Below are 27,603 nucleotides of genomic sequence, written 5' to 3'. Positions count from 1 at the left end.
CCCCTCTGCCTGGGCCTGACGTTTCCTGCCTGAACTGTCGGCCTGTGGCCAGCCATGGCCGTCTCCCAGCCCACCTGCCTGCCTCTCTAGATCCCGGACGCTATTCTCCTCCTGGGCCCCTGCCAGACTCCCCAGTCCTGCACAGTGGTGGGCTGGCCTCTTCCTGCTGGTCTGGACTCCCTCCCTTCCTGGCTCTGCTCCCAGGCTGGCACTCTCTCCCACCCTGAGTCTCGCCTGCCCCTCACCCCCTGCCCTTCCCGGGGCACAGGGCTCAGCCATCCCAGCCTGCCCTGCCCAGCTGCATGCCCTGCTTGGTCTCACATGTCAAGACCAAGAGCTACCCACCGCTGCTGGGGCCCAGGAGCCTCCCATCAGCCCTTTGGGGAAAATGGTTCTTATTTTTTGCCTCAGCGGGTTAGAATTTCCCAAGAGAAGGGGTCTCCTCTTTTCCTTTGAAGAACAGAATAAAATTAGAATATTTGTACAGAATGCTGTGCATCTAAGAAGACCCATGTTCTCATGGACAACTGCTACTCCAGGGCTGAACTCAGGGTCCAAAGGGCCCTGGCTCACTGACCAGCAGACATGTAGATGCCATGGTGAGCTTCAGAAGGTGCCCTGACGTCCTCTTCGCATCAGGGTGCGACATGTGGTCCAGTTGCCAGCACTGTGGCTGCGTATGGCAGGCCTTCCCTTAGCGTTGGCTGAATGGAGAAACCTCCAAGGGATCCAAGAAGAAAAAGGGGAGGGGAAGGAAGGGGGTACAGGGCTCTTCCACACCTGCCTCCCCCAACCCACCATGAAAAGCAGAGTCATTAGCCACCAGTGGAGCTGTGTAACTGCCCTTTAGGAATTAAGCACGTCTCTAGTTGAGGGTACTGGGGCAAATGCAGTCCTTTAGGACAGAGGATTGGGAGATGTCTGAGGGCACTTGGTAAGTGTCCCTCCGTTACACAGTGTCATAAACTGGGTGTGGCTTCAATAACAGAAACGTCTTGCAGTTCTAGAGACTAGAGGTCTGAAGTCAAGGTGTCGGCAGGGTTGGTGTCTTCTGAGGCCTCTCTCCTTGGCTTGTAGACGGTGGTCCTCTCCCTATGTCTTCATATCAGCTTCCCTCTCTGCATGTCTGTGTCCAATTTCCCCTTTTTATAAAGACACCAGTCATTTTGGATTAAGGGCCACCCTACGCCAGTCTGACCTCATCTTAATTGATTACATCTGCAATGACTCTATTGGCCAAATATGGTCACATTCTGAGGTCCAGGGGGTTAGGACTTCAACATATGAAATTCAACCCACAGCAGGGGACCTTGGGGTCTTTGACAGCAGAGGTGATGGGGGAGAGGCATGTGTGTTCTGGGGACAGTACTCATCATCACAGTGAACTTGTCACCTTATTTCCTTCTATTCAATATTTCTTAAAGGGATTCATGTTTCACTTGAAGGAGGAAAAAATGTGCCCCAAGAGCTGAAATCTACCATCCTACTTCCATGTTCTTGGTGGGACTCTGGTCCACCGTGAGGCTGGTTGCTGGGCCCACTCCTGTAGTGGCGGCTGGGAGGGGTGGGCAGTGGTGCTGCCATGGTGCCCTAGGGTGGCTCCCACCAGGTTCAGGTTCCAAGAACAGGGAGGCGGGAGACAGGATGCTGCACAGATGACAGGTCATAGCTTGCCACAGGACCCGTCAGCATTCCAGAGAAGGAGAGAACACGTTCTCTGTGGAGGTGAGCTTGACGCTGGGCCAGTGATTGGAAGGGTTGGATTAGGGAAGCTTGAGGGCACTGGGGAAGGAGGGAAGGAGAAGGACAGGGCTGGGTGTGTTGAAGGATGTGAGTGGTCCAGGCTGGCAGAAGCATAGGATGCCTGCAGGGGCACGTGTGCTGGGCTCCCCATAAGGACAGCTGCCCTGCCAAGGAGCCAGACGTTATTCTGGGGTCAGTCCAGTGCCGTCAGGGGTTTCTGACGTGAGGCGTGCCTGTGAAAGTGAGGTTTTCAGACCACTGGTCTGCGTGAGTGACACGGATCTGGGTGATGAGAGGTGGGCTGGGGCAGCCGGAAGGAGAGGGAAGAAGGTGGAAGAGGCCTGGGGCTGGGCCTGGGCGTGGCCCAGTCAGAGGGAGCCATCAAGGCACCTATGTGCCACATGGGGGCGCTCTAGGGGGAACAGGGTTATACTGATGGGAATAGAGGTGCTTGGAGGGAGGAAGGCCTTTGCCTCGGCAGGAGGCCCCAGGAGGAATCATGGAGCAACCAGAGAAGGCAGGTCTGAAAGAGAGGAGACAGGAAAAGGACGGAGTTGTAGACTTGGGGGTTGCTCCTGTGACAGAAGCTTCAAGGGGCAGAGGGAGCAGTGGGAGATCCCACAGCTATTTAGTGGGACGAGGAAGGAAGGAGGAGAGACAAGCTAGTAGAAGATCGTAAGCTCCCTGGGGCAGGGACTGTCTGTCACTGCAGCCAAAGCCCTGGGCCTAGCAGTGTCCCCGGCACAGAGTAGGTGCTTAGCAAATACTTGTTTAGTGAGTGAAGGAAGAAAGCTGGGATAGAGCCTCAGCAGCCAAGTTTGAAGAGTATTTTAGGAAGGGACAGTGGTCAACCTTGGAGCAGCACATGTAGACCTTTTACATCGTATCAGTTTCCTGGGGCACCTGCACCGTTGGCCACAAACTGCGTGCCTTAAAACAACAGAAATTTATTCCCTCACAGCTGTGGAGACCAGAGGTCTGAAATTAAGGTGTCGGCAAGCCACACTGCTTCTAAAGGCTCCAAGACTTCCTTGCCGGTTCCAGCTCTTGGTGGCCCCTGGCACTCCTTGGCTTGTGGCAGCATCACTCCAAATTTCACCTCCATCTACACATGGCCTTCTCTGTGTCTCTCCTTGTGTCTTTTCCCTTTCTGACTCTTCCAAGGACACGTGTCATTGGATTTAGGGCTCACCATCATCCAGGATGATTTCATCTTGAGATCCTTACCTTAACGACATCTGCCAAGACCCTTATTCGAAACAAGGTCACAGTCTGAGGTTCCAAGTGGATGTGAATTTTGGTAGGGCCACCACTCAACCCACAGTGACCATAGACTGACATTTCTGAGAGTGAAAGAAGAGGAAAAAATATATAAAAGTTAACGATCGGTTTCAGTCTTTGTTTGGAAGTACCAGAGAAAGAGAGGAGAAAAAAGGTTGGAGATGTTAGAAGGGCAGGAGGTGACTGAGAAACAGTTATTCCATGGAGCAAATTTGGAGATAATTGGCAAGGCTGCCTCATGTTCAGTGTTAGCAAGAGCAAAGCAACACTGATTGAGGAAGGAAAACAAAACATTGACTGAAGTGTTTTCCAAAATTGTGGTGACCTGGGGTGTTCCATCATGTTGTATGCAAACACTTCCACCCTCATTTCACTTTCAATATTGGATTAGTTTCCCCGGGGTTGCTGTAACAATGTGCCGCCAACTGGGGGACTCGAACAACAGAATTTATTCTCTTACAGTTTGGTGGCCAGAAGTTGAAAATCACAGTGTCAGCACCTGAAACCTGTAGAGGAGAATCCTTCCTGCCTCTTCCAGCTGCTGGTGTTGCCGGCACTCCTGGGTGGTCCTTGGCTTGTAGAGCATCACTCCAACCTCTGCCTCTGTCATCACATGGCCTTCTCTCTGTGTCTGTGTCTATGTCCTAATACCCTCTTCTTATAAGGACACCAGTCGTATTGGATTAAGGGCCCACCCTAATGACCTCCTCTTAACATAACCAATTACATCTACAATGACTCCAATGATTTCCAAATAACTTCACATTCACGGGTACTGATGGTTAAAATTTTAACGTATGTTTTTGAGGGAAAAACAATCCATAACAAACATATTCTACAGAGCTGGGGAAGTTCTTCAAAAGCCTTAGAAATAGCACCCCCAGGAATCCAAGAAACTTCAGTGGAAGCACGTGGAATCTGGTGTCTGAGTGTAATTATACCCAGAGAATTCCCATGTGGTGTGAGATTCCAGCCACAAATAGAGTGGCCGAAACAGCATATTTTTTCCATGGTTGACTATGGCCCCCATGAGAGGAGATGCATTCAGGACATCTTGGAAGAATAGCATGGGCACACCTCTCCCCACTCCTCTGGCCCCTGGCCCCCTTCCCATCACCCAGGACCCTCCTTGACCACCGCCTCTAAATCACAGCTGTCATGCTGGCCTTGAGCCCACTTCTCAGCAACCAGGGGCTGAGGGCAAGAGACAGACCTTTTTTCCAACTTCAACCACCTTCCAGATTCTTGGCTTCTGGTGGAGCATAAGTGAATGAACTGAAAAGTTGCCCACATAGGCAGCTGGCCCCAAACTACCAAATGGCAGACATTTCAGAAACATAGCATCGTCCAGACCAGCTGCTCAGAGGTGGGGATAAATTGCAAAACAGGTTGGTAGAGGAGATGGTGCCATTCTATCCTAACCCCTAGGAGGACCTCCCATCCTTGGATGCCAGGAATCCTTCCAGGACTGGATGGGAAAACTGGGGTCACCCCACCTGCCCACAGTTTGTCCTGACCCCCGGGCCACTGTTTGCAGTGAATCAGGCGCCCCCTGGTGGACATTTTGAATACTCCCCTTAGAAAGGCACGTGCTGGCAGCTGGAGGAATGGTTGGCTCCCCCAGGACGCTTCCCTGGCTGTCCACTGGTTAGGTCTCCGCGCTTCCACTTCAAGGGACACGGGTTCGATCCCTGGCTGGGGAGTAAAGATCCCACATGCCGCCTGGCACAGTCAAAAAAAAAAAAAAAGGCTCAGAGTAAGAGAAGACATTAACATTGTCCAAGACATGTCTCTGGTTTCAAAGATAAGAAAATGGAGGCCGAGAAGAAAGGTGACATTTCCACTGTCTTAGAGCTATTAAAGACAGAGCAGACTTCTCCATTCTTTAACCACTGAAGAAAGCTTGTGCTGTTCTAGTCTCAAAAAGAAAAAAAAAAAAGGCAGAGCAGCTTAGAACCCTTGGTTATCTAACAGGACAGCAAGGATAATTTAACACCATGCAGAACTGGGTCATTTCTGCCTCTTCATGTCTTTAAGTGGAAAAATGTTCAGTTGGGGTTGGGGTAAAGCTCCTCCCCAGATCCTGTGTGTGATTGAAAATAGGTTAGTTATTAGGTGATGTCATGGAAAATCATAATGTTTTTTTTTAAAATTTATTTATCTTATTATTTATTTATTTAGGCTGCGTTGGGTCTTTGTTGCTGTGCACGGGCTTTCTCTAGTTGCGGTGAGCAGGGGCCACTCTTCGTTGCAGTGCACGGGCTTCTCATTGCGATGGCTTCTCTTGTTGCAGAGCACGGGCTCTAGGCACATGGGCTTCAGTAGCTGTGGCACACGGGCTCTAGAGCACAGGCTCAGTAGTTGTGGCGTACGGGCTCAACTGCTCCGCAGCATGTGGGATCTTCCCAGACCAGGGCTTGAACCCGTGTCCCCTGCATTGGCAGGCGGATTCTTAACCACTGCGCCACCAGGGAAGCCCAAACCATAATGTTTTAATCACCTTTTTAAGAGTCTTATGCTTTAGTGTGCTAGTTATCTTCTAGAAACGGGTTTTTTTTTTGTTTGTTTATTTAGTCATTTTTTATAGTTTTTTTTAATTGAATGAAAGACTCTTTACCATTTTCAAAAGTTCCACACACATAATAACCCTTTTTTCCCCTTACCCCTCTATTGTCCCTCCTCCCTTCCCTCTCCCCACTGGTAACTACTAATTTGTTCTCTGTATCAGTGAGTCTACTTCCTTTTTTTGAAAAACTGTTTTTCTTCAATCAGTGACAATGTAGAGTTTCTAACTAGGAATTTTTAAAAAAGGAATATTCTGGGGAGGGGTGAAGTGAGGGTACTCTCTTACAGAAAATGTTGCTTATAGAAAGTACAACAGCTCGTCCCATCATTTCCCAGGATTGGGTGGGGAAATGCCATTTTCAAAAGACTTGTTGGTGTTTGCCCTCCAGTCACAGAATCAGTTTCTGCATTAAGCTAACAGGGATTCCTTTTCCCCACACTTCTAGGATTTGCAAATGTCTTAGAGACTTTAATCAGTGGGGTCTGCCCACGGTGCTGTGGAAGTGTCTCCAGACCTGAACATGCAGGTGATTCCTGCACACGAACAGAGCTAAACTTGTTTACGGAGCTAGCAATATCTAGCATCATTTTTTTCCTTTTTAAAAGATTTTTATTTTATATCAGAGCATAGCTGATTAACAATGTTGTGTCAGTTTCAGGTGTACAGCAAAGTGATTCAGTTATACATACACATGTATCTGTTCTTTTTCAAATTCTTTTTCCATTTAGGTTATTACAGAATAATGAGCAGAGTTCCCTGTGCTATACAGGAGGTCCTTGTTGGTTATCTATTTTAAATATAGCAGTGTGTACATGTCAATCCCAAACTCCCAACCTATCCCTCCCCCTGCTTCCCCCCTGGTAACCATAAGTCCATTCTCTAAGTCTGAGTCTGTTTCTGCTTTGTAAATAAGTTCATTTGTATCATTTTTTAAAGATTCTGCATATAAGCGATATTTTATGATATTTGTTTTTCTCTTTTTGACTTACTTCACTCTGTATGACAGTCTCTAGGTCTATCCACGAATTGCACTATTTCGTTCCTTTTTATGGCTGAGTAATATTCCATTGTATATATAAATGCCACATCTTCTTTATCCATTCTTCTGTTGATGGACATTTAGGTTGTTTCCATGTTCTGGCTATTGCAAATAGTGGGGCAATGAACATTGGGGTGTATGTATATTTTTGAATTACGGTTTTCTCCTGGTATATGCCCAGGAGTGGGATTGCTGGATCATATGGTAGCTCTATTTTTAGGTGATTTTTGTTTTCTTTCTTTTTTTTTTTTTTGCAGTACGCGGGCCTCTCGCTGTTGTGGCCTCTCCCATTGCAGAGCACAGGCTCCGGACGCGCAGGCTCAGCGGCCACGGCTCACAGGCCCAGCCGCTCCGCGGCACGTGGGATCCTCCTGGACTAGGGCACGAACCCGAGTCCCCTGCATCGGCAGGCAGACTCCCAACCACTGAGCCACCAGGGAAACCCCTATTTTTAGTTTCTTAAGGAACCTCCATACTGTTCTCCATAGTGGCTATACGAATTTACATTCCCACCAACAGTCTAGGAGGGTTCCCTTTTCTCCACACCCTCTCCAGCATTTTTTGTTTGTAGATTTTTTGATGATGGCCATTCTGACTGGTGTGAGGTGATATCTCATTGTAGTTTCGATTTGCATTTCTCTCATGATTAGAAATGTTGAGCATCTTTTCATGTGCCTCTTGGCCATCTGTATATCTTCTTTGGAAAAATGTCTATTTAGGTCTTCTGCCCATTTTTTGATTGGATTGTTTGTTTTTTGGATATTGAGCCACATGAACTGTTTGTATATTTTGGAAATTATGCCCTTGTCGATTGCATCATCTGCAAATATTTTCTCCCAATCTATGGCTTGTCTTTTCATTTCGTCTATGGTTTCCTTTGCTGAGCAAAAGCTTTTGAGTTTAATTAGGGGCATTATTTATTTATACTCTATCTCCTTCCAAAAACCTTGGAAGCTGCTATACACAAAGCCAAATAATATATATGGCAATGTTAATGTAACAACAGCAACAAACCCAAGACCTTGCAAAGGAGAAGGAAGCAGATACAGTAGGCAGAGCCCAGATAATTCTGAGACTTATCCTTGAATTTGGCTCTGAACTTCCTAGCAACCACTAGGTTGCATAATATTCATTTTAGAAAAAGGGGAGTCAGCAATCTTTTAAGAGGTTTTTCCCCTATGGCATTATATTCTAAAAAATTTTAAATCTTTCCATGGACCTTCTATCAGGTTCACTGGGTGACAAAATGAGCCCCACCCTTGACAATGATTTCAGCCCCAATGGAGAAGCAATTCTCATCCAGCTGCTTATTGTAATGACCTCAATGAAATCTAAGGGCATAACCATAAACACAAACATACTGAAGCAATTCGTCAAGGGCCAAAATTATGGAGTCCAGATAGGCGCTTTCCTCGTATGCAACTGTCATGAAGGGATGGGACGTAAGTCCATTTAGGACTGGAGACCATCGCCGGGCGAGGCCTAGCAGATGGCAGAAGTCCTGAGTCGCACAAAGCGTTCCTGGGGAGCACAGCTGCAGCACCTCCCCACACACAAGTGTGTTGACACTTCAAAGTCTTCCTCACGGCTGGTCCAAGTGGATGCTGGCAGGGTGATCGCCTCCCCGCGTTGTCTTTGGGGCACCCTTCACTTAGCGACATAGGAACACAGGAACTAGCCTGTTCTTATGCGCTGGAGGTGCTGAGTCTTCATTGCCTATAAGCACCAGTGAGAGTTGTAGTTGTGATGGAACTCACCCTTCTGCATATGCCTGTGTCAGAAAGCCAGGCTCACCTCTGAGGTTGATGCAACCCACATGTGAACCTGCTGCCTTCACTGACCTGCAGAAAGAGCTCAGGTAGCAAGTATTTTCTTACTGCCCTTCAGAAAGATCAGCACTGAGCCCGGGTTGGTGGTTTATGAACCCCTTGTGTCACTGAGTCTAAGCTTCTGCTCACCGCACAACAGGCCAATAATCGAGAGATGACTTGCCGGGGCAAGGCATAATGACTCTATTCGGAAAGCCGGCAGACCGAGAAGATGGTGGACTCACGCCCCAAAGAACCATCTTGCCTGAGTTAGAATCCAGGCTCCTTTTATACTAAAAGGCGGGGAGTAAAGTCAAACACTTCCTGGTTCCCATCAGCCTCCGGAAGGGATGTGTTAATTTCTTCCTCCCTGCAGTCATTCACAGGTGGGCCTGGTCAGGGTGTTTCCTGTGAGCTGAACAGTTATTTTAGCTTGATGCTCATTACCTGGGAGGCAGGGTTCCCAGAAATGGGCCACTATGTATAATTTAGGCTTATAGGCAACATCCCTTTAATCTTGTAATTCTATTACAAGATTACCTTGTAATACAACACAAAGGGTTTTTCCCTGTTACACTTACTGTTATGGAAGCAGAATGGATGTGCGGAGCAGGGGCGGTGAGGATGGCTCCCTGGGTGTCACCTTGGCGCGTTCAGGGTTCCTCTGACAAAGCAGACTGAGCTGAGACCCTGATAATCACCCGTAAGGCATTTCAGCGTTTTGTCAGTTAAGTAGCTGATTGATTCTGGCTGCTTCCCCTCCAGCAGGGAGGAAAAGCAGGGGGCTTACGCTCGTTGCCGCAATTCACCCTGCAGTCCTGTCCCACGGAGTCCAGTTTCAGGAGGACGGTGCACCCAGGGACCCGAGGTGACGCCTGCAGGAGTGGGGACGGCGGGGGAGCTGTGGCATGAGGCGTGTGGGCTCCAGGGCCCTGCCCGGCACAGTTGCATTTTGTCGCCCTGTGCTCTCCAGGATGAGACTGCTAGCACAGAGGGCTGAGGGGCTGTGTGCCCTCATTAAATGTCATTTTCTCCTTCAGAAAAACAACGGCTCACTGTCCGCAGCGAGGCCAGAAGGTGGATGGACCCCAGCGGTTAGCGGAGGCCTCCAGCTCGCTCAGGCGTGGACATGGGGATGCCAGGCCTCTGGGCTCACAGAATGAAACCCACAGGTTCCCCAAGCAGCCCCAGACAGAGATGGAGGCCTGACTGAACTCTCTTCTCCAAACGATTTTTACTTTTTCTCACGACTGTCATAGAAGCAGGGTGTCTGGGATGTGAAAGGAGCCCTGAGGAGAAAAGAAACCCCTGTGTTATTTGAAGAAGACTGTGATCTGATAGAACAAAAATTTGGCTGGACTTTTCTTTTGACACCACACCTAAAAGATTTAGATTATTTAAAATATATTTTCAATACTATCGGAAAACAACCTGAAATCTTAGATTTGGTGCAGGTCACAAATAAAAATGACAAATGACTTCATCCTGGAATGGTAATAGAAATATTCTGCAAATCTATGAATGTTATCTAAGTGGTATATATGTGTATGTGTATATATATATATACACATACATACATACATATGCTGGTGGTGTATTAGTCAGTATTCCTGCAGGAACAAACATCCCTACATAGTCAATGTTTGGTCCTGGGTAGAAAGGCCACATCGTGGCAGTGTGGGGTCACAGTCACGGTGACACATTGAGATGAAGACGACGAGGTCCTCCAGTCCCATGTGGCTCTGATGCCACCTGTCCCCCCTTATCCCCACTTCCTGGGGTACAGCAGCCCAGGTTGTCTCTGCCCTGTCTGGTGTCCTAGATGCATGGGGCTCCTTTAGGCCAATGTCCGTCTCCAGCAGCTGAAGGCCCTTAGAGATATTTGCACCAGGAGCAGCCAGGGAACTGCAGGTGTTTGACACGGAGAAGAGAAGATTGGGAGGAAGATGATCGTCTTGACATATTTGAAGGGATGGTCATGGAACAGAGGAATGAGACTCATTTTCTCCTTCCCCAAGGGATGGAAATTGTAGGGAAGTGTGTCGTGGTTGCACATAAAGAACAGTTCTATACCTCCCAATCTATCCCAAGGAAGGAGTCTGCCCTGGGTCCTGTGCTGTGACCTGGAGGGACATATCAGAGAGGACCCAGGCCCTGGGTGAGCTGGTTGGTGGCTTTCAGGCCTCTTCGAACCCAGGAGTTTGTGATCTGTGGGGCTGCCTGCCTGAGAACCTTGGAAAAAGAAGCTGACCCTCCCGGCCTGGGTTATCATCTATTCGAGTATGTCAGAGAATTCTTTTAAAGGGTGACTGCAGTGTATTCCACAGTTTTATTTTTGAGCTATTTGAATAGGATTTTACTTTGTGAAGGCTTTGACAAAACCGTATAAAGCTGATTTTAATTTCACATATGTTGCTGATCAAAAGATTCATCACGGAAAAAAAATACCCTAATGATTTGAGATGATCTAATTGCTGTGCCTTTTTCAGAATAGCTCCATGGTCCCAACTGGAAGCCCTTTATGACCACTTGGGATGTCTTGAGAATGACATGTGTTGCCATTATCACACCAAAGCACACGTTTTCATTTTGTTAAAACATATTTTTATGGTTGAGAAATGATACATAACATTTGTTGTCTTTATCAAAGAAAAAAAAAAGAAGACTTGTAGTAGATAGACAAACACATTTTCCAGAGACCTATGATTCATCCACCAAAGACTTTATGAAGATCAGTTTCATTACATTTATTACATTTTTGGCTACAACTGAAAAAAGAAAGGAAAGTGGAAAAAAATCATCAAAATTAATGATGGCCTCACAAAGTTATGTGAACTTTCTAAAAGTGAAAGCTGTGTCTGTTTCTAAGCTGTGAAGAATTTATAGGAAGGTTATGTGTTTTTAAAACGTTCCTTATAGCAATGCAAAACTTTAAGTTTCAAGTTCCTGATGGTGAATTAGAGTCCATTTGATTAGCTGGCGTGGTGCTGCTGTGTTTCGCAATGTGTTCCCAGTAGGGCCACCTCTCCAAACTGCTCCTCAGCTGGTTCTGTGGGTTCTGGGGTCAAAAAAGTCAGAAAAAGCTAGAATCCACTTCCCTAATTGGCAGAGTCATAAATCTCAATGGCATGTTAAAGGCTCTGAGATGTCTTACAATAAAGACCCTCGTTAATATCTCTTGGAACATATTTTGGGAAACTCTGAGGGTAGGATTAAGACCATTGGGTGATTGCCAGAGATTCGGTACTAGCCCTGGCTCTGCTGCTACCTCGTGTGTGGACTTGGGCAAGCCACTTTCCCCTCCGGTGCCTCAGTTTCCTCAGGTGTGTAACAGAGTTAGGGATGTGCTGTCTGCCGTACTTAGAGTTGGCGTTCACAGTGAATCACTCTCCCCTCCCTTGTTAAAGGATTAGACATCCCTGCCCCGTTGACTTTGGGCTTATCCATGGGGTATCTTTTGGCCAATGGAACGTGAATCCATGGACTTAAGCCACATGTGAGCACACCCTCTTTCTAGGAGGCACTGTGGGAGTGTCTGCCCACTCTCCTGCTCTCTTCCTCTGCCTTGAGAGCCAGAAGAGGCTGTTTCTTGAGCCTGTGTCCTGGGATGAGAAGATGGGCAGACCAGGGCCACAGCAGTGGACCCGATAATGTAGTGAGAAAGACGTCTTTGCTGTTGTAGCCACAGAGAATTTAGAGATGTTTGTTACTGCAGTAATGCTGACCGATACACCAGCTCAGGTCCCCTCCAGCCCTGACACTCCAATGTTCTTAAATGCATCTGACCCTAGCCCTGAGTTGTACTCTCAAGTCTCCCCATCCTTGTCAGCCTCGGACACATGGAGATGCCCATGTTACTCCTCCCCACAAAATCTCCATGTGGTCTTTTGTCACTCCCAAGGGACAGAGGGTCAGCAGTCTGTGGTGGGGACGCAGCAAGAACCCGGGCCTGCTGAGTCTAGGACGTTGCTGGCTTTGGGCATTTCTGAAGCCTGTCGGTGCTTGAGTCAGGAGTCTGGTGGTCTGGAGGCCTGAGCGCTCCCTTGGAAAGAACCCATCCACAGGTAAGAGCCAGCAGATCTTCCAGTCTGGCTGAGCATACTAATACTGTCCCTGCATGTGGGTTCTGGAATCTTCCAGGCCTGCCTAGCTCTGGGGTCTGTGGACAGAGACAGCAGGAGCCAAGGCAGTGCCGAGCTTGGCCTGTAGGTGGCAGAGCTGGGGAAGGACTTTGCTCTTCCCCCATCAGCTTGGAGATCTGCAGCACCAGAGGTGGGAGGCGGGCCCTCAGCACGGAGAACTGGGTTGCTGACATCTCACAAGATGGGTGCGGGGAAAGTGAGCAGAAGAAAGCTGTAGGGTGGCCTAGAGGCCCGTCTCCTGCTCCTTAGAATTTAGGGGGGACACTTCAAGGAGGTTTGGGGGTCCCACATGGTGGGCCTGGATAAGCCAAGAATGCAGGTTGTATTGTTACTGTGATGTGGACGCTTTACTCGCAAAGGGCGTGGCCCAGAATGACCTGCGTAATGACACCCTTCTTTTAAACCCTGCCCTGTAAACCCATCCTGAGGAAATACTTCAAGACACGGGACGATACATGACCATTTCCCAAACTCGGGGTTGTCTGCGTATCACGACATTGGAAACAACCTGCAAACTTGTCGCAGGAAGTGTTGAATCAGGGTCCATGTGTTGGTGGAGCACGCTACAGCCCTAAAAAAGGATGAGCTACCTGGGAAGGTGTCGCCATGGAAAGACACCTGAGGGCCAAAGCCAAGTGAAAAGGCAGGTACCCAACAGTGCACATTGTGTGGATTCTCGGTTCCAACTGTGCACAGCTACCTACAGTGATTCTTGCAGGATTTATTGAGGCTCTTTGGTCATTTTATAATGAACATGCACTTCCTTAAAAATAAAACAATAAGATACTTCCATTCTGGGAAAAAAAAAAAAAGCCTTCTTCCTAAAGAATTGGCCACGGTTACCTAGGAGTGACATCTTGGCTTCCTGGCCTCTTGTTACTATGAGGTTATCCTGCCTCATTTTTCCAGTCGATATTGGGGTGAAAACCCTACAGGGGGAGTTACTTTTGGATCCATGGTAACTTATTCATAAATCTTTTCAGTAGAAAATTTTCCACCTTGGTGCAAACACAGTGGGTCCCCAGGGCACGTTACTGAAAGTTTGGGGGCAGCATCGCAGTCACACAAATACGGGTTTGATTTCTGGGATCGCGACTCCCAGGCTGTGAGCAGTACCTGGGCTGTGGGCCTCAGTTTCCTTGGATGACAAAGAGGCCACCACAGTTCCCCCAGGGTGGCTGTGAGAACTTCACGTGTGACCGTCCTAGGAGCTTGGCATGTGCTCACGCAGCGGACAAACGTAATGATCGAAGCGCTTCTGCATCTTATGTCTTCTCTGTGCTTCTCATCCTGTTCTTTTTTCCTTTTTAAGACATTTTGCTCTTGTGTCTCATTTTTGTTCAACTGCTCAGACTCAGGCCAACTTTCTCCCATAAGTTCTTTGTACCCAGATGGACGACAGCCCTTCCCTTTCCTGCTCATAGTAACCAAGAGACCAAATGTCCTGGTATTTGTTGTTCTACATCCAGGGTAGCAGCCATCAGCCACATGAGATGTGAAATCTTAGCATGTGAAATATGGCTAGTGTGAACTGAGATATGCTCTAAGTATAAAATACACACCGATTTAAAGACTTAAAAAGAAAAAAGTAATGTCAAATATCTCAATAATTTTTGTATAATATTAATATGATTACCAGTTGAAATGATAATGCTTCAGCTATATCAGGTTTAAATAGAACAGAGTTCTAAATTTTTTCCACCTGTTTCCTTTTATCTTTTTAATGTGGCTACTGGAAATTTTTTTTTTTTAATAAATTTATTTATTTATTTTTGGCTGTGTTGGGTCTTCGTTTCTGTGCGAGGGCTTTCTCTAGTTGTGGCAAGCAGGGGCCACTCTTCATCGCGGTGCGTGGGCCTCTCACTATCGCGGCCTCTCTTGTTGCGGAGCACAGGCTCCAGACGCGCAGGCTCAGGAGTTGTGGCTTACGGGCCTAGTTGCTCCGCGGCATGTGGGAACTTCCCAGACCAGGGCTCGAATCTGTGTCCCCTGCATTGGCAGGCAGATTCTCAACCACTGCGCCACCAGGGAAGCCCGGGAAGATTTTAAATTACATCTGTGGTGTGACTGACACTTCTATCGGGCGGGGCTGTTCTAAATCTACCACATTAATTTCTTTCTCTCAATTCACCTCTCATTTGTTCCCTGCTTGTTCCACAGACCTCTGTGCACCTGTGTGTCAATCGTGGAGACAGTGGGCCTGCACGTGGACGGTGGCACAGAGGACACCCAGCGTGGTGGTTCTCCAACGAGCAGGAACCCTCTGGAAACTCAAGCTCCGACAGCCACTCCTGCCACAGAAACTCCCCAGGTATGCACAAAAATATTGGCCTAATAGACATGTTCTTCTGAGCAAACGTGACTCCCCAGCCCAAAGATGCGTGAAAAAGGAGGGTCTCAAGAAGGAAGGAAAGCAGGAAAAGTGTTGTTAATTTATAGAAAAAAATGAATCATAAGCCTCCTTAGAAACGTAAACGTCCTAAAGCATTTAAAATACCATTTGATCCGCTGGGGCGACTTTCCCGGCACAGGGGGGCCGGGGAGGGGGGGAGGTTTTCTAGTCTTATATTTGAGTTTTCTCTCTGTCTTTGACTCCTGAACAAAAACAGGCTCCTAAGAGCAGGACACGTGCATTAAATGACTCCCATTAACCGGCTGAGGGCGGGAGGAGGTGAGAAACCTCTCACAGGGTTGAATCATATGAAGGACTTGGACTTGGGCAGCCTGGGTCTGAACCCTGCCTCTGTCCCTTATTAGCTGCACCTGTGTTTTAACTTAAATCCTGTATATTGACTATATTTTCTTATTTTCTGTATTCTTAATGCTCTGGCATTTGGGGTCTTGAACCTGGAGAGACCGCCCCTCCCAGGGGTGGCTAATTCTTAGATAGCAAGGCTCCCCTGCAAGTGTGCCTTTGATATACAAGCCAACCAATCCAGAGCCCACCTCTCGGCAATCTCCTATGTTTAACTGTCACATGTCACGTCAATATTCTCCCTGCCCTAAATCACCCCAGGGCCAGGAACCAGACAACCAAGGACAGACAACCAGACAATCCTATGGCCCAGAGCCTGCGGTAATTATTCAAACTTAGCAGTCCTAAGCTGTTTCCTCTGCCCGGCCTTTCCTTCTCACGAAAACGCCAGTGAAGGCTGTGGACCGAGCTCTCCTTCCCCTGCCCTCTGCCCCTGACCGACCCCCCTGCTTCCCCGGGTGGCCCGGCAAGGCACTCTGTGCTTCCTGTTTCTCAGGAGCTGTGAGTATAAACTCCTTCCTCCGTGATAATCATTTCTGCGTTTTCGTGTTTACCACACCTGATTAAAACAAACACATCTTTGGAATATCCCGGCTTCTCTGGGTCTTGACTTCCTCATCTGTAAATCATGGGTGACAGAGTCCCCTCCACAGGGAGATCCTGTGTGTGAAAGTCCCTCAGCACCTGTCCTGCCCCGCAGAGCTCAAAACATGGGGAGGGACTTTTAAAAAGAAGGTGTCCCCTGTGATTTCATTCCCTCTTTCTGTTTGGTTCCTTGTTTTACTGTTATGTCTTTTTTTTTTTAATTTTTTGGCCACACCGTGCAACATGTGGGACCTTAGTTCCCTGACCAGGGATTGAACCTGTGCCCCTTGCAGTGGAAGCGCAGAGTCTTAACCACTCGACCGCCCTGTTATTAAACAAAGAAAAATAATAAAAGCCCCTCAAACTCAGATGCTATAGTTGCCAGAGTCCAGGCTCCAGCAGCATGGGGGTGGCCCGGGTGTAGGTGCAGGTGGACACGCCCACTCCCTCCTCAGCCCTAACTCCACCCCTCAGCTCCCAGTGGAAACCAGCTTCTAAGGCCCCCTTCCACCCTTAGCACCAATGGGCCTGACACCCACCCAGGGAATGAGCTTCCTCTCCCCCAGGTCGCCGATTCCCTAAATCTGGTCTACCTGGTGTTGCCAGTTCAGGAATAAGTCAGCCAGAGGGCTGGTGGGCAGTGTATCTTCTCAACCATGAGGCAGTTAAAGGGGACCATGTAATCCAGATGTTGTCCCCGCCCACACCTGAACACAGGCAGGATGGAGGGGCCATGCAGGTGCCTGTTTCCACCCCGATGCCATAGCATTTCTCCTCTCCTTCTTTCTCCAGAATCTGTCCATCCATTCAGGAAATGGCGGCAATGGCCAGTAGAGGGGAATTGACCTCATGGCCACCGAGGGCCATGGAGCCCCACCAAAGCCTGGCCAGAGAATATGCAAACTCAGCTCTGCTATGGATACAGGCAAGAGTTTATTTATAAAACTGATATAAAAGAATGACACTTGAATATTGAGTAAATCACAGGAACATCGTTTTTAAGTGGCTTGTGGAAGGAAAAAACTGAAAGCGATGTGCCTCAATGTTGAAGGAAGTGAAATAATGAAACGGGCACCTCAGACTGGGACTTGACCCCAAGTGCCACAACTCGAACCCAGCCAAAACCCAGGTTGGGACTTGACCCCACATGGCTGGGACTCGAACCCGGCCAAAACCCACAGTCTTCCAACTGAGATCACACACCTGGTTTCAGGACGTAAATGAAACTCAGGTTCTTGATGTCTCATTGCAGAAAGGATTCAGTGAGAGACAAAGTAATAGGTAAGAAGCGGATCTATTTAGAGAGAAACACAGAGAGAGTGTGGGCCATTGCAGAAAGTGAGATAGGCACCAGCGGATGGGGGTGGTCAGTTTTTCTAGGAGCGGGTAATTTCATAGGCTAATGAAGGGGAGGAGTATTCCAGCTATTTCGGGAAGGGGCGGGGATGTCCAGGAATTGGGCCACCGCCCACTTTTTGATCCTTCTGGATCCTTGGCACTGTCGTGGTGCCTGTGGGTGTGTCATTTAGCTTGCTGATGCGTTACGGTGAGCATATACTGAGGCTCAAGGTCTAGGGGAAGTCGACTTGTCCGCCATCTTGGACCCATTTGGTTTTAATCGGTTTATGTCATGTCCTCGGGCTATGTCATTCTTTCAGAGGTTGTGCCCTGCCCCCTTCCCTGTGTTTCAATAAAAAGTGGAAGGACCCTGGGAGGGGTCAGGGCAGAAGACCCTCCGTGCTACAGGCAAAGGCACTGACCTCAGAGGTGATCCAAACTTGCTGATTGTCCAACTTTGCCTGTGCAAAACATTTCTTCTGCATGATCTATACGATGACATCGGATTTCCTGGTGGCTCACAAGAAATGAAAACACTATATATTAGCTGTAATTTACAAGGTCCAAAGGAAATTTTTGGACAGATACTTAACTGTATTAAATTACTAGAAACGTCTGTGTGTTGTAAAATAAGGTAATCATTTTGAATAACTCTCTTTAAAATGAAAAAGAGGATTTCAAAACTTTTTTCCGTTTACATCAGAATGTCTTTAGCCAAATAAGAAGTTGAATCGGCTTTTCATGATTATATATTTCAGTTAGCTGCCTTAAACCCTTTCTGGAACAAGGCAGGGTACAATAAATAATATATACTTTAAAGTTAAGTCTGGAATATATCACAGTGAGCCTGCTAGTTAGGACCTGGGCTGCCATAGGTGTTCAACCGAGAACCTAGAAATGGTTGCAGCTTTTTTCAGGCAAAGAGTGGTTTGCATTTATTTATTTTTTTTTAAAGAAAAAGCAGAGACTTCCCTGGTGGTCCAGTGGTTAAGACACAGCGCTCCCCATGCAGGGGGCATGGGTTCGATCCTGGTTGGGGAACTAAGATCCTGCATGTGGCACAGTGCAGCCAAAAAAAAATAAAGCAGGTTTAAGACCTCACCCAATCCATTTGCTTTCAGTCTTTCAAGAGCTCTGCTTCTACCTCTCTGGTTTCCGCTTAGATCAGCTGACATTCAGAAGACCCCAAGGGGAATGCCAGAGGTATGTAGACATCAGAGCTTCTGAGGCCAGACTTGGTAAACCCTTTCTCTTGTAAACAAAGTATTCTCCTCTTTTAGGACCACCTTCCCCCAGAGAAAGAAGGTGACCCTCTCTGTAAGGTTTGCCCCAGGAGAGGAAGGAAAATCTCCACCCTGCCATTGCTCTAGGGGAGAAATTCTGTTGGAGAGTCTCCAAGGCTAACCTAACTAATTCTCTGGCACTTGAATGATGGGGTTAAAATATAACAGGGAGGGGCATCCGTGGCAGACGGGAGAGCCACAGGGACTGGATTAGACACAAGACAAAAGGCAGAAGGAGATAATCTTTGTGTTTTTCAGCCAAGGACTAAAGCTCAAAAACCCATCTTTGATAAGGGATTATAAACCATGATCAATGGCAGAAAGAGGACAGTTTCATTCTGATCAATTGATGGCAACATAACGAAACGGTGGGAGTAAGGGCATGGAGTTTTCACAGATAGACTGATGAATTTTCATTTACTTAACCTGTGCTTTCCTGCCAAAGAGCTGTAACCTGTGTCGATTGAACAAAAACACATTTGAGAACATGCCGGGCACCTCTTAAACTGACAAAGGAGACAAGAAAGTTGAAACATTAAGGTTTAAAATAAATGTTGGTCGGTGGGACCATTAATAATAAACTCACTGCATTTGGGGTGGATTTGTCCCACTCTCTTATTCTGACTTGAAAACACTAATAAAAAAATAACGTAGCTCTGAATGTAAAAACCATATTACCCCAGTCTTAAAGATTTCTCCTGTCAGGAAACCCCAGGGAGTTGTCAAAAATAAATAAAATCTAAGCTAAAGAGAACGTTATTGAGAAGGTGGGATATGGTAAGAACTTTACGTGTGGCAGCCAGGAATGCTGGGTTGACAGATGTAGCTAATTCTGAAAGAATAACTTCCTATTCAAATAACAAGTAAAAGGTGTTTAAAGAGAGAAAGGTTATATTTTACCTCAGCAAGTACAGCTTTTGGTGAGTGTTACATAAATATTGATTAAAAGCTCTGCGTCCTTTCCTTCACTTTGACAGTTAGAAAGACTTATCGGGTCATCAGAGTTTTTCCTCCTTGGCTGGTACACTACAGACATTGGATTCACCAAGGCTCCTCTGCTATATTCAGGGGAAATAGGTGTTTAGATTTTATATAATTTTAATTCAAAAAGCGTGTGTGGGGGGTTGTGCTTGTTCGTTTGTCTTGCATTTTTGCAGCAAAAGCAAATGGTCGTTTGATGATGACCATTGGTGTGGTAGTGTTTACTATGTACAGAGTTTAATTCATTCTTCGGGGTCAGATCACACAGGATGAGTAATTTTCCTGGGGGTTGAGTCCTGAAGAACCAGGTAATAGGAATGTTTCTGTAGCTTCCTACAGGGCAGTTTACCAGCCAGAAACAGTTAGTGTAAGACTCATCAGAGAGTCCCAGGCCGGACATTGGGAGGGATGACCAACCCAGAAGACTAGTTGTGTTCACAACTCACCTGGTCAAGCCCTTTTAACTCTGTCCTTTTATTTCCTGCTCTGTTAGGAAAGCACAGTCATACCTGCCTTATCAATCTTTTAATATTGACACTGATAACAGTAGTAATAGTAACTAATAATAGAAGTAATTATTCTAGTCACATTCCAGTGTCTACTGCTGTGTAACAAACTACCCCAACCCCAGGAGGCTTAAAATGATCACTGTTGGGCTTCCCTGGTGGCGCAGTGGTTGAGAGTCCACCTGCCGATGCAGGGGACACGGGTTCGTGCCCCGGTCCGGGAAGATCCCACATGCCACAGAGCGGCTGGGCCCGTGAGCCATGGCCACTGAGCCTGCGCGTCCGGAGCCTGTGCTCCGCAGCGGGAGAGGCCACAACAGTGAGAGGCCTGCATACCGCAAACGAAAAAAAAAAAAAGATCACTGTTGTATTTTAGCGCCCAATTTTGTTAGTCATGAATTCAGGCGGGGCTTGGCTGGGCGATTCTTCTGTTGCACGTGGTGTTGAGGGAAGGAGGTGCTTAGTGGCACTCAGCTGGCAGATGGGCTGGTCTGGAGGAACTGTGATGTCTGGCACCTTGGCAGGGAGAACTGGAAGGCTTCACTCAGCTGGACTGTGGACCAGAGTGCCTCCACAAGGCCTGTCTCAGGGTGGGTCATCTTATTTGGTGGCTCAGGCTTCCAAGAGTGAGTGTTCCCGGTGAACAAGGAACGGGCATGGCCTTTCATGACTCAGCCTTGGAAGTCACACTCTTCCTGTCTCCTAGTGGTCAAGGCAGTCAGAGAGCCTGCCCAGATTCGAGCATGGGGGATGTGGACTTTCTCTCCTCTGCCCGCCCTGCCCCTGCAAAGGGAGGAGTGAAAAAGTTTTGCAGCCCTGTTTTAAAACTACCACAAGCGGTAATAGCTAACATTTATTGAGTACTTCTTATGTGCCAACCTATCTCTATGAACTTTATTTGTGTTAAGTAATTTAATCATTACAACAATCCTGGGACTTCCCTGGTGGCTCAGTGGTTAAGAATCCACCTGCCAATGCAGGGGACACGAGTTCGATCCCTGGTCCGGGAAGATCCCACATGCTGTGGAGCAAATAAGCCTGCTAGCCACAACTACTGAGCCCGCAAGCCACAACTACTGAGCCCGTGTGCCAAAGCTACTGAAGCTCACCTGCCTAGAGCCCGTGCTCTGCAACAAGAAAAGCCACTGCAATGAGAAGCCCGTGCACCATAACGAAGAGTAGCCCCCGCTGGCTACAACTAGAGAAAGCCCACACGCAGCAACAAGACCCAACACAGCCAAAAATAAATAAATAAAATAAATAAACTTATTAAAAAAAAAAAACAAACAACAATCCTATCAGATAGATGTAGGCTCCCTCCTCCCCACCCGACCCCACCCCAGCTTGGGCTTGCAGGTCGTAGGGTCCAACCCACACTTGTTCAATGAATGAATCAATGAATGAATGAGCAGTCTGTCAGAATTTGCTCAGATGGTAAGACACAGTTAATTGGAAATTTTCATTTTTTCAGGAGAACTCTGGCAGGTGTTTGGTCCTTGCTTTCTTCCTGGCCAACAGAATACCAACTCTGTCCAAGTGACGGGCAAGCCCAGAGGAAGGGGGTGAATCATGACAGGGATCCCAGGCCTCTTTCCAGTCATTGACCTAGCGGTGAGTGTGTGACCTAAGACACAAGGGCAGTGTGCTGGGGCTTCTGGAGGAGATGTCCTTCCGTGATGAAAGAGGTCCAGGTCTTGACCAACTTGTCCCAGTCTGCTTGGGAACTACCAGGGAAACTCCCTTTTAGTCCTGGGCAAAGGGGGATGGCTGGTCACCCTGGCAGTTGACCACCTTTTCTTCCTTGTTCGAAATGTTGTGTCTGCAGCTGCAGAGGCATCTTAGGACCACGAGGTGTTGCATTTAAGGATGAAAAACTAACTTGCTGAGAAAAACTAAGCAGAAAAAGAGTCCTCAGTGACATGCCTGAGCCACGTGAGAACAACCGTGGCATTTTCTACTTCTCACTTCTTGTGATGTGACATAATCAATTGTCTTTATTGCTTGGGCCACTCTCAGGTGGGTTGGCCATTACTTGCAGCTAAAACAATCCTAACTGATACAATCAGTGGAGTGCAGGGGAAAGTGTCAGCAAAAATAAGGCCAGTGGCGTCTCAGCGATGCACAAGGCAGGAAGGACCTCTGAGTTCTCCAAGTCGTACAAACGCATTGGCCAACAGTGGGAGACCTCGGGATCCGGCTCTCAGGCTGGAAACCGCTCAGGCTTCTTGCTGTCATAGGTGCCGCCCTACATGCCCTCTGTTCAAATATTGTCCAACAGAGAAATCCTGTGTTGAAAAACTCCTGCACAATTAAACTTTGCATTTTACCTGCTGCAACAGGCAGAGCCGTTCTTTGAGAATTTCCACTAAACAAATAAGCCTTCACATTTCGTTCGGTAAGCCATGTGTGCCGTGCACATGAAAAGCTGAATCACGTGCATTATTTTGTCTTGTTGATGTGCACATTTTCACGGCCCAATAGAGGTGTGTGTGGTTTGCCTCCGTTAAAAAAATTCCCCACCCTTCCCTGTAAGCTTCGAAACAAAAGTGCTCTCTTTACATCTCTCTCATCGACCTCTCGTCCAGAGCCTTCCTGTGAGCTGGATTGAATGCGTGCTCTGAATTTCAAAGGGAGGCTCCCAGAGATGCTCTGGGCCTCCTGCACCCCAATGCGTTTGCAATTATGGTGTCGTGCACCTTTTGTCTCCTCTCCAGGTTAGAAGTTTCCTCTCGTTCTCCATTCCTCATGCCTCAGATGATCTTGGGAGCTTCCCTGGACAAAAAGGAAGAGCAGAAGTTGTCACCCTGGAGCTCAAATCAAACGGATGGATCAGCTCAAAGAGGCACGCCGTGACCCACACCTACATGTGTCATGGAAGCCTCGCAGGGCGTCCACCCTCGGCACTCTTGACATTTGGGGCTCGATCATTCTTAGTGGGAGGCTGTCCTGTGCACTGTAGGGGGCTTAGCAGCACCCCTGGCCTCCACCCGCTAAAAGCCAGTAGCGCTCCTCCCCCCGGATTGTGACAACCACAGATATTTCCAGATATGGTCCCCTGAGGGGAGAGATCACCCGTGCTTGGTTGAGAACCACAGATTTAGGGGAACATAGAAGTTATAACCCAGAAGTTACAAGGTTCATCAAAGCTCACTGCTCCCATACTAGGGCTGGGGATGCACATTTGGGAGAGGTTAAGGTAAGTGACTGGTCAGGATGCCCAATCAGCTCAGTTTTGGGTGACTAGGGGGAAAAGGAGAGGTCATTTTGCAAGTCCTCCAACCTGTTTGATGACGAACGTCCCCGTAAGTCCCAACCCATTTTGTTTGCGTTTGATTTTGGGAATGATCTTCTGAGGTAAGCGTCCATGGGGTTGTTGGTACACAGGAATCAGACATGGTCAGGCTGGGGCTCAAGTTCACTGCTGAAGCCTCTGCTAGGCTGGCTTTGGGAGCCCCACACACATCAGAGGCGCAGCAGTGTCGCAGGTTAGAGAGGGGAGTGTGGAAGGCCTGAGCCTGCTCTCTAAAAGGAGCCAATCAGTGGGGTGAACAGCATGAGAAGGCATCTGTTGCCCAATTATGAGCTCTCTGGGTACCGGGACCAGGAAGGCTTGGGGCTCCCAGGCTGGCTGGGGCCAGGAGACAGAAAAGAGGGCAACACAGGGCAGCCCAGTGGGCTGGAGGTGATGCTATGGGGGTCTGGAGGGGGCCAGGCAAGCATCCCCAGAGGGGCCCGCATGGAGCTGGCGAGGGCGTGTGAGGACCCTAGGACAAGAGGGGGCAGGGCGGGGATGGGGACACACTGGCCTAGGCAAAGGGGCTGAGGTGGTAGTTCAGTGTCCTGAGTTGGGACGGGGCACCCCGTCCATCTGGGGGGCTGGTGGGAGACGAAATGGAGAGGTAGGGGGAGGGAGTGTGCAGGAGGCCGAGGTCCCAATGTGGCATCAGGCAGGGGACCGCCGAAGGGCTTCTGCACAGCATCCAGGTTTGCAAACACCAGTGACCAAGCGAGTGGGGTTTGGGCTGGACGGCAGGGGTCCCACAGGGGGCCAGGCCGCGCTCAGCTTACACCCGCCGGCTTCCCACCCCTAGGAGCCGCCTGCTGTTCACCGGCGCCCTCGTACCTCCTGCTCGTGTTCTGTTCACTTTAATGGCCGTGAAAAAAACACTCCTCCACAAAGGCCCAGTGTGTGGAAAGCTGGGGCCGCCTGTCCTCAGCGTCACGCCACATTTATCCCGTGAGAGAAGTGGGGAGTCGGGCATTTATCAGGACACTGTGGTCGATGCAGACACGAGGGATCCGGAGTAATTAGGTGGGGAGTCGGGCATTTATCAGGACAGTGTGATCGATGCAGACACGAGGGATCCGGAGTAATTAGGTAAAAAGCCCCTCTGCCTTTTAAGCACCACTTAGCTGGGGCTGTTTCTGCCGAAATCATTTGGAGATCGGCCTGGGCTCTGCAGGCCCCTGGATGTGGGGTGTGGGAGGGCCTGGCAGTGGCTCCTCCCACCTCTGGGGAGGCCAAGGTGGGACCCCAAGGGCAGGTATTCTGCAGGGCAGTGGGCTGGGAGGCAGCTCTGCGTCTAGGGGTCAAGTCCTGGGGTGTGTTTGGAAAGTGCCTCCTCTGTCCCGCCTCCAAGTCCCTGGACCCCATGGTGCTAGGGTGACGGCACACGTCTGTGGGACAGACACCCAGGATCGCCGCTTCCTCTAATGCCTGGCTCTGGCTGTGAGCAGCTGGTCCCTGCATACCCCCAGGAGATGCTTCTTTCCAGGGATGCTGGGTCCCTAGCGCTCATCCCTACCAGCTTCCAGATGCAGCGAGAGCAGGGTGTCCACTCCGTGGAATCAGCTGTCTCTGTCATAACCACACAGAGAGGGTTTCCTCCCGGCTGTGGACGCCACGCTTGCCCGGCTTTGGGGTCTTGGTGGGGTTTCTCTGTAACCCTCCTGTGAGCGGATATGCCACCTCATTATTGTTTCTTTTCTTTTTCTTCTTTTAAATTTTTTTTCACTTTCTACTTTATATTGGAGTGGAGTTGATTAACATTGTTGTGTTAGTTTCCGGTGTACGACAAAGTGATTCAATTATGCATATATGTGTATCTATTCTTTTTCAAATTCTTTTCCCAGTTAGGTTGTTACAGAATATTGAGCGGAGAGGATGGGCCACCTCAGTAAATCCTCCACATTCAAAGCAGTTTTTAGGGCCCACAGGCCAGACAATGTCCTAGAGGCTGGGTGCGAAGGTCACTGAAACGCAGTCTCAGGCCTCCCAGCGCGGGGAACGAGGTGGGAAGCAGACGTGCACTCGAACAGGATGCAGTGCAGGTTGGCAAGGGCTTCGTGGGCAGCGGTGCCTCTACCTGCAGGGTTAGAGTGGGCACCCCAGGAAGGCAACCTGTGGGCTACCTCAGGACGGCTTCGGGAGCCTTCCTCACTAGGAAGGGGGGCATCGTCGGAGGAAAGGTCGGACGCACGTAGGTCGGAAAGGGCCCGGAGCCTTGTGGGGTGGAAGGGGAGGGACAGAGGAAGGGAACCGTTTCCGCCTTGGAGCCCCGCTGCTCACAATTCAGGTTCCCAGAGAGAGACTCCCACGGGCCAGCTCCCACCCATCCTGTGCCCAGCTCTCGGTCTAGGGAGGGCACTTTGATCAGCAGTCAGGGTCACTGCAAAGGTGAGGGTGATTCCCCAAGAGAAACAATCCTGGGTGCTATTGGCAAGCGGGGTGGGTGGAGGGTGGAGTGTTGGTTATGGGGGAACAGAGGAGCAGGGCGTTTGTCCCCCGGGCCTGGGGAGTGACGGGACGTGAAGAGTGGGCAGCCCGTTGGCCATACCAGCAGGAGACCCAGGGTACCAAGGAGGCAGGAGATGGTGGGGTGGAGGCAGGGGCATGGCCTGGCTCTTCCCCTGGGGTTTTCCCTCCCAGGACGTGCTGGTGTCGGCTTCTTTTACTGAGAACAAGCCGATTTACTAAGGGGCTTTAATGCACTGCCTGGTGACTCTTCACAGTTCCACGAGGCCAGAGATCTTTCCTCACTTTATGATGGAACCCAGGCCTGGAGTTTCCAAGTTCCTTCCCTCAGTCCTCATGGCTGTGAGATCCCCTTGACACCTACACATCCCTGCTGAAACTATTGGCTGCTCTTCTAGATGGGCTATTTAACTCATTTAGCAATAAATCAGTAAACTCAAATGTTTCCAAAATTTTTACAATACCCTTTTTACGGGAACTGTGTTGGGGCCCAGGCAGTGTCTTAAAACCAGAGCTACGACACACCCTACGAGCCAGGGGGCGCTGCTCTTCACCACCACACCTGGCAAGGCCCCCTGGCCAGGGTAGAGGAGGTGGCCAAGGAACCCAAGTGGACTGGAGATGCAATACACAGCATCATTCTTATTCTATTTTAAAATTAACTTTTTTTGGGGGTGGGGGAGGGTCTGGGTACCAGAGCTACGTGGTTGAAAAACCAAAAGAACACAGAAAGTAGGAAGTGAAAACTGGCCTCCCTCTTTCCCCCTCCCCCTCCCTCCTTTTCTTCTGTACCTTTCCAGAGTTCCTTTAGAAAGCATCATTTCCAGACTTTTCTCATTCGCCTTCTAGGCTGCACATCACCTACTCAGGAAACCCAGCATGTTTCGTACATGTCAAATACACTCTTCAACTCAGAGAAAAATCTCTCTCTAAGCCACTTGAAGGAGTTTTAAAATCCTGGTCTGAAGAATCTTTGCTGAGGGAAAAACATTAGGCTCAAACCTTTGTTCATCGGATAAATTAAATCAAGACCTAAAGTCTCCTTGGAAATGTAATCTATCATCTAGGAAGACACCCCCTGTTTCTTTGGCTTCAAAACACTGCTGTTTTGTCTAACAGTCAGAAAATAGATTCATAAAGCCCAAGGAATCCTTTGTGTTTGGAATTGCCTCTGTAATAACAAGATCTCCAGATGGCCCGTCTCTGTCCTTTTGTCATTGGTGTTAGCCACCGGAGCTGGTCCCATTGGGCTGCTGAAGACGGCACCAGAATGCCCACGAGTGCAGGAGATTATGCTTTTCTATGAAACAAAAGGAACCAAATCTCCTCTCTCTGCATCTTGACAGGCTTGGCATTTGCCCAGCAAGAGGTAGTAATAAAACATTTTCAAAATGGGGCCAGTTCCTGAGAGCTCATAAAAGACACAGAAAGGAGCACACTCGCTTAAGGGAGGTTCTAGATTTTTAACAAGCAGCAGTGAGCTCTGAGGAGTTTGCAGGGAAAGAGGAACTGTCTTGCCAGCATTCAAGACTTAGAGGCCACTGTGACCGGCAGAGCAGTATGAGGCCCAGCTGCCTTCCTTGGGGTGTAGAAATTAAGAAGAGCCCAAGTGACTCGGCTGGGAAAATGGAAAGGGAGCCTGTGTGGTCCTTCAGCGATTCCAACAGAAAAGCTTCTGCCCTTTTAGATTCCTTAACCTCAAAGGCCAGCAGTTGGCAAACTATCACCTATAGGTCAAATCTGGCCCGCTACATGTTTTTATCAATAAAGTTTTATTGGAACACAGCCACACCCATCCACAATTGTGACAGAGACCCCTGT

The sequence above is a fragment of the Lagenorhynchus albirostris genome, chromosome 5, assembly GCF_949774975.1.
Source record: "Lagenorhynchus albirostris chromosome 5, mLagAlb1.1, whole genome shotgun sequence".
NCBI lineage: Eukaryota > Metazoa > Chordata > Mammalia > Artiodactyla > Delphinidae > Lagenorhynchus > Lagenorhynchus albirostris.
Note: the sequence above shows the minus strand (reverse complement) of the source record.